Source organism: Polistes fuscatus, unplaced genomic scaffold, assembly GCF_010416935.1.
Source record: "Polistes fuscatus isolate 324 unplaced genomic scaffold, CU_Pfus_HIC Scaffold11, whole genome shotgun sequence".
Taxonomy (NCBI): Eukaryota; Metazoa; Arthropoda; class Insecta; order Hymenoptera; family Vespidae; genus Polistes; species Polistes fuscatus.
In genome coordinates, this window is record NW_025113009.1 from 714,015 (window position 1) to 721,091 (window position 7,077).

A 7,077-nucleotide genomic window follows, 5' to 3' on the forward strand; every position below is an offset into this window, starting at 1 on the left:
CATTGTTCTCTGTAATAGTTCTTTTGGTGAAAGTTGTTTACAGGAGCTTCCGAACGTTAAGCACGTGTATAAAAAGAATAATAAGCCTATTTAATAAAATTTAAGATTAAAACGTTATGATTTTCGTATTTTTATCTATTGCATGTAATTATTTTAATGCTCCTGCGCAGTGAGGACTTCGAGAGTAAAATTCTGCTGTAACATAGAGAGAGTGCATTAGTGCATTATAATAATTGTTAATTAATCGATGCAAGCGTCTATTGTTGTTTAAAAGATCGGAGTATATGTTCTATGTACCTTCCCCTTCGAAATCCACCGTTGAAATGAGACGTTGTCCTCTATGAAAGTACTTTTATTAAATGTTGTTTATCTGACTTTCCTAACGTTTCGCATGTGTATAAAGGGTGTCATACATCTAATACATAATATTTAAGATTGTAACGTTCTTATTTTAGTATTCTTTTAATTTTTGTGTAATTATTTTAGTGCTCCTGCGCAGTGATGACTTCGAGGGTAAAATTTAGCTGCAATATAAGAATATTAGCTGCACATACAGGCATATATACATAAGTATAGGTTAACTGCTCGTACACATACACTCATATATTTGATTTTCTTTATATTGTACTAATGTAATTTTATTTTTTTACTTCTCTTAGATTTCCGAGCATTGGAGAGTCCAGAACGAATACATACACCCCTTCTAATAATTGTGTTTACTCTTTTTTATCTTCATATTCATCGAGGTAAGCGTTATTCTTTTTTTAAGTCATATAGAAATGTATAGAAAGAGTAAGAACGAGAGTGTGTGAGAGAGAGAGAGAGAGAGAATAAGAAAACAAAACATTCGACCTACAGGCATTTATGAATGTGTATGTATATTTGTAGGAATTTCTCGAGGTGAAAACAGAAGAATAACCGTCGAAAACGAAACGTAAACAGTCGAGCACCGAGCATTCGATACTTCTACGAGATATACAAAGAGAGATCACCATTCCCCTTCCGTCCTTCATCGAGTTATGATCTAACGAACGTGACGTATTAAACTATTTATTGATTTTCTTTCTAACGTTATCTAATTACAACATTCGACAACTGCTGATTAGACAACTTTTTATATCTAACATTGATTCTTTATATTAGAATACTTTTATATAGAATATATATATATATTTTTTAAAGTGTGCTATGCCTTCAGGAATGATTTACAGGGAATATTGTACTATAATATAATCTTTAGTATGTTTCAGCTTTTCAGAGTTTTTCTTTAATTTTATTTTATTCATCGTCATCCTAAGGGTAGGATACCCATCCTGCAGTCATCAATGAAGACTAAAAGTAAGTATTTTTTCCTATCAAAAATTTCTATAATAACTTCAATGGTTTTTTATTACGACGATGACATTAATTGTTCTTTTTCTTTTTCTGTTTCAGAACATCATTGCAATCGAGCGCGTAGGCAATGAAGTACTCGTGTGTTGCATCGATAAAATAAAATATAAAAGAATCGGAAAGTAAAGTCAGTGTTGTACGCCGTATGTAAAAGTTTCGTTTTTTCGGGTAAAGAAACTCCGTAAGTTTCTTTTATTCGGTTTAAACGTGTGCTCATCGTCATCCTAAGGGTAGGATACCCATCGTGCATTCATCACTGAAGAATAAACGTAAGTCAATTTTTATTTTAAACACTTTCTCAATAATTATAATAATTTTTTTATTTACAACAATGATATTTATAATTTTGTTTTTATTTCTATTTTAGATCATCATGGGAATATATCAGTGTTGGAAGTGTTTGTGAATTGTGTTTGTAAAGTGTTGCAAGTGTTCGTACATTGCAATCGTGCGCGATGCAATATACGGGAGTGTTGTATCGTTTAAATAAAATTAAAATCACGGATTAGAAGCACGTTCGTTCGTTTTCTTTTCAATTCCGTCGCGTTCGCGAACTATTTTTGAAATTTATATATTAAATTAACTGCGACCAAAGCAGTAATTGCATTAGAATTTGTTCGAGTAAAGTTGTATTTTTATCTTTAAACAGTCGCACAGACTGTTCGCGTATTAGAATCAGTGCATCAATGAAGATTTTTCTACTTGCATTGACTGTGTGCAAAGCAGTCTTTGAATTAGTTTTGTAGAATCAGTGATCGGGCGTAAAACAAATTAAAATCAAACGCGAATTAGAATCAGTGTTGTTCGCCGTATTATAAAATTTCGGTTTCGCGATAAGAAACTCATCTATAGTTTCTTATTTTCGTTTATACCGCGTTTTTAGATTCACGTGAGGTGCATCGCCATGGTGCAATTGAATTTCATCTTATTATAATGTCTGCTTGGACATTCGTTTAATTGTGCTCGTGTATATGTCAATGAACTCTAAGTTCATTAATAGTTCACGAGCTTTACTATTGAACAGAAAATGTAAATTAATTTTTTAATAATTGAGAATTAGAATTGTAACATAATACAAGTTAATTTACAAAAGTAGTATGAAAGATCTTATCTCTCTCGCTCGTAGAAAATGTCCAATGCAGTTTTCAGGGAATGAAGAAAGAAGAGGCTAAATGTCGAAGAGGCTAATGCCGAAGAGGCCCCCACTTAATTGTGGTTGAAGAGGGCAACTACATAAACTATTGAGTTATTTTCAAAGGTTCAACAGCAAATTCGAACTTTTCGATAATAGCTCTTTAGTCATATTTAATATTTTATTTATTACATTCTTGCTCGTCATTAATTGTAGTTTTAATTGGAGATGATGGACCATTCCATCTCCTTGGCACATCAAATCTGTGTGCCATATCGTCCAAAAGATGCATATGTGTTTAGTTAGAGTCGGAAATATTCAAATTTTTGTATTATTAAATTTTGAAGCTTAAATAACGTTCGGTAAATATTATAGTAATTTCTTTTTTCTTGTTTCGTCTTTAAAATTTTTCACTTTGATCGTATTTTATTAAATTTGCAATTTTCTTTTCTATATAATGCAGTTTAAAAGTATTTCATAATAATTAATAGATATTATTTTTTTTAGTAACTTAGTATTCTTATTTTCCCTATTTCTTTATTTTTATTTATTTTATATAAATGTAAAATCACTCGTTTAAATTTAATTTTATTGCAACGGTAATTAGAGGTTTGATAAAAAGTAAATAAAGGATTCAATTGAAAAGTGCATCTGCCAATTGGACCACTTATATGTCAGGCTATTGTATCACTTGATTGTATGATTAATATAGTTTTCTTCTTGTTGCAGGTGATCATCGTTGGATTTATCATCAAACCTTCTGGATTCTTTTTTATTTGAATGTCTTAAATTGCTTCATTTTTAAATATTTATATAAATGCATTTCTGAAGGCACACACATGTTTATATATTAAAAATTAAATATAATTAAATGTAATTATTAATAACTAATTAAATAATTAATTAATAAAGTTAGAAGTTATGGATTTTAAATAAACATTTTGTTAGCAATTTAGCGCACTTATTCATTTTTTTCTGCTGTGGCCAGCTACATTGCTTTACTAAGAAATAAAAAAACGAATTTTCACATTTTCAATTATCAATAACTAATTAAATAATTAATTAAAAGAATTAGCAATTATGGATTTCGAATTAGCAAATAGTTAGCAATTAAATGCATATATTCATTTTTTCTTTTCTTAAAGTTCTATGCCAACTTTTTTGCGCTACCTTATTGACGTCGCTGTAAGAAAACGAACTCTACAAAGTTTCAAGTAAGTAGTTTTAGATATTTTTAAATGTACATTTTAGTTAGCGTATCGAGTATTTTAGTTAAAGTAATACGTGACAAATGTCAAAGTATCAAGCAGAAATCTCATTTGAAACTTTTGATTGATTGTATAGTGGATTGCTTTGGCTTTCACACATAAATACAAAGACAAGTACTTTGAAAATGAAGAATTAGGTCATCAGGCAAACAGGTTTAATCTTTTAAAATCTAGAAATACCTTTTATAACCGTGTACCTGTTTATTTTAAAAAGTCATCATCATTGCTATTGAGAAATGTTTCTCATAGATTCGATATGATAAATAAATAATGTTTAATAATATAAAATAATTGATGTAGAAACGTATTTGCAATTTTATATTAAACAACTCGCGATCAAAGGAAATAATTCAAAATGATTGATCGACGCAAAATTTATTTCGATAGATAAAAGTATCTTCATTTAGATTAAGTCAGAACGGTTGTATTGTCTATAGGTCAATGAAATCCCGCTGTGGGTTAGCTTTGGATTCGGATCGGGTTCGCATTAAGTTCGCTTCTTTTTATTTCTTTTTATTTCTTTTTTTCTTTTTTGGTAGTGTATCGATTTATTCGATAGAATGTTGGATTCCTCAAAGATTATTTTCTATCCTCGTTTTATTGATTAAGCCGAAAGAGATAGATTTAAAGTATATAAGAGATTAGAACTTTCGATTTTGTTATAAGCTCAAAGTATCTTGTGTAGTACTATTTACGAGAGATTACATTCGGATCGTTAGACCTACGATCGTTGATCCTCCTTCGTGACGTAACGATTCATCGCGCAGCTGGCGCGACGTCGACCTCGTCAATCTTTACGTTCTCGGATAGATAATAAAAGATCCCGTATTTAGAATGTTCCTTAAGATGTTTTGACAGAGTCAGAAATCAAATAACGCGTCACGTAAACTTACTACCGATCGATGGGATAACGTGAATTTTCAATTCGTTCGATTTCCATCCTACCTACACTTTCCAAACCTTATTTACGATTAAATATAAGATAAAAAATACAATAGTTTTACTATCCACATACATAATATATTTGTTTGTACGTTTACCCATGTCCATACTTTTATAGTTAATTATTTAAAAAGAACTAATCAATGTGCGTCTGTGTTAACAAAGCAAACATCTTTTTTTTGTGTTGTTTTACCATTATTTTTATATTATAGACCTTCGCTATTTTCTATGCGTTTCTTTTTTTCCTTCTTTTTTTTTTTCATCTCTGCATACGTGTGACGTATATCCGTTGTAATGTATTATCGTGTATCGCTAATGTCACGAACTAGTTTTCCAACTTTGGCCCTTCGTGTTACCGATGCGTACACGATGTAGTTCTTATACGATTGCACGTGAGCTACAAGTGAATTTCTATGTGTCAGCGATATCGTAGAAAGACCGCATAATTAGAGCACGCGATATCTCTTTATAAACTTGCTGACACACTGTATGCGTATGCAACGTGCCGTTATATCGACGCATACATGTATACATAATATTACTACACATCGCTAGTTTCTTATTGGTGAAGCGTAGTATATTTGGCTATTCATAAACTCGAAACACGGAGTATGTTTTTCGGAGAGAAACTAAAGGAAATTCGTAGACTCATATTTCGTGGAAAGCAACGTAAGAATAATATTGCCTTGGTTTTGCACCAACCTCGTGCTTTTTCATTTCTTCTTTCTTTCTCTCGTTTTGTTTTTGCTTTTTCCCTTTTGTAAGAAAATACGTCACTCGGGTAACAAGAATGACGCGAGTAAATACTACAGCGTTGCGAATAAGAAAGTATCTAAGAATAAAAACCTATGTATATATATATTTTTTTGTACAATTCGTCATAGAATTTACACGCAGAAATGTACATATACTACATATGCGTATAGATGGTATATACTAGTATTGGAATGCCATCGGTCTAGCTTAATGGACAATGTGTGACAGGGAATTCAACGAAGGGAGTACTCCTCCCGCGTCTACGTCAGTGGAACTTGGAATTTCGCTGATCAATACGCAGGCAAGTATACTAGCATATTTTGCGTCTCTCGGTAGTCTGCTTAAATAGAATAATTCATAAAAAGCGGGTTATGCCGACAAGCCGTGATTCTCGATAAACCGAACTTGAAATTCCTTCGATGGCCACTCGAGTTGCTTGCAAATATTTTGTCGACGAGAGTTTCCGAAGATAGATGGGCTATTTATAGGGGAGACCGCGTGATCAAATTTTATAACGACGAACGACGATGTTTGATTAGGCGAAAAGAAAATGAATCTGGGAAAATTGCCGTGTAATCTAAGAGTAATTTAACTAAAATTGTTTCTAGATAATTCCTTAGAAGTTTGGATCGACGAATATATGAAACGAACTAAAAAAATCGTTTTCTTGAAAAAGTCTTCGATTCTGTGGGATTGTGATAACGCATAGTCTAGTATTTTATAGCATATCACATATATGCAACGTATGAACGTGGCCTGATAAATGCTTCGTATACGCGCCAAGTTGTGCCCACTCGCGCATACATATCACGAATATCACTCGACGTATATTCACGCTCCACACGTTTACTTTTATGCATTGTACGCGTTCTCGTTTCTCTTATTTTACCTTTATCTCTTTTTCCTTCAGGTTTTTCTCCACGTTTTCCAGTCAACACTGGTAACGTGCAAGAGTCGAGACGTTTTCCTAGACAGTAGATCTTACATTCGTTACATAAACAAGAATAATAACTGAAAGTAGTAACAGTTTCTCAAATCTTTATTAAAACAAGGGGGCGTAATAATAATAAGGTGATTTGTTCGTGGGAGTAGATAACACCGCCGAGAATTTCTAATCTCTGATGTGAAATGTAGGCGGTGACGTTTGTAGTATGTCAAACGCATTCCGAACATTTCCATTTTGAGAATACGATAAATATTGCTTTTGTAACTGATTAATATCTATTGTCCTTAAACTTACTTTCGAACAGGTAGAAATCTTATCGTTCGTTAGGGAATATTCTCATTGTCAGCCAATACATTCGTTTTCGAATCTTAAGGCGAATTAGCGAGTATCACGCCAACGGCGTTTTGTCCATTGAAGGAAAAAGGGAGCACGGTCGGAGCCCACAATGGATCCTAGAGAAATCAGCGAGGGAAACTTGCCGGTGATGGAGTTGCGCCAAGTTCCGGACGAAGGAAAAGCAGCAACGAGCACAGATTTCTATCACGAGTTGCATTCTCCTGGAAGACGGCGAATACGCGCATCAAATATTAATATATTTTCTTTCGAAGCATTCAAGCTTCCTATCTATATATGAGCCTCTT

At 32.6% G+C, this 7,077-nt stretch overlaps 3 long non-coding RNA genes across 3 annotated transcripts in view; all 3 read left to right on the forward strand.

The window, feature by feature from the left end:
- The window catches only part of LOC122526339, a 40,206-nt gene extending 39,279 nt beyond the window's left edge, over window positions 1–927 (forward strand). Inside the window, exons 2-3 of the long non-coding RNA XR_006306029.1 lie at window positions 660–746; window positions 889–927. This is a non-coding gene — a long non-coding RNA (uncharacterized LOC122526339). The remainder of the gene's footprint in view (window positions 1–659; window positions 747–888) is intronic.
- Window positions 928–3,637: 2,710 nt separating this feature from the next.
- Window positions 3,638–5,792, forward strand: LOC122526488. Its single transcript, XR_006306077.1, has 2 exons — window positions 3,638–3,738; window positions 5,719–5,792. It is a non-coding gene; the product is annotated as an uncharacterized LOC122526488 (long non-coding RNA).
- A 13-nt stretch (window positions 5,793–5,805) lies between these two features.
- Window positions 5,806–6,847, forward strand: LOC122526489. The gene is made up of 2 exons (XR_006306078.1): window positions 5,806–6,561; window positions 6,741–6,847. It is a non-coding gene; the product is annotated as an uncharacterized LOC122526489 (long non-coding RNA).
- The last annotated feature ends 230 nt before the right edge of the window (window positions 6,848–7,077 follow it).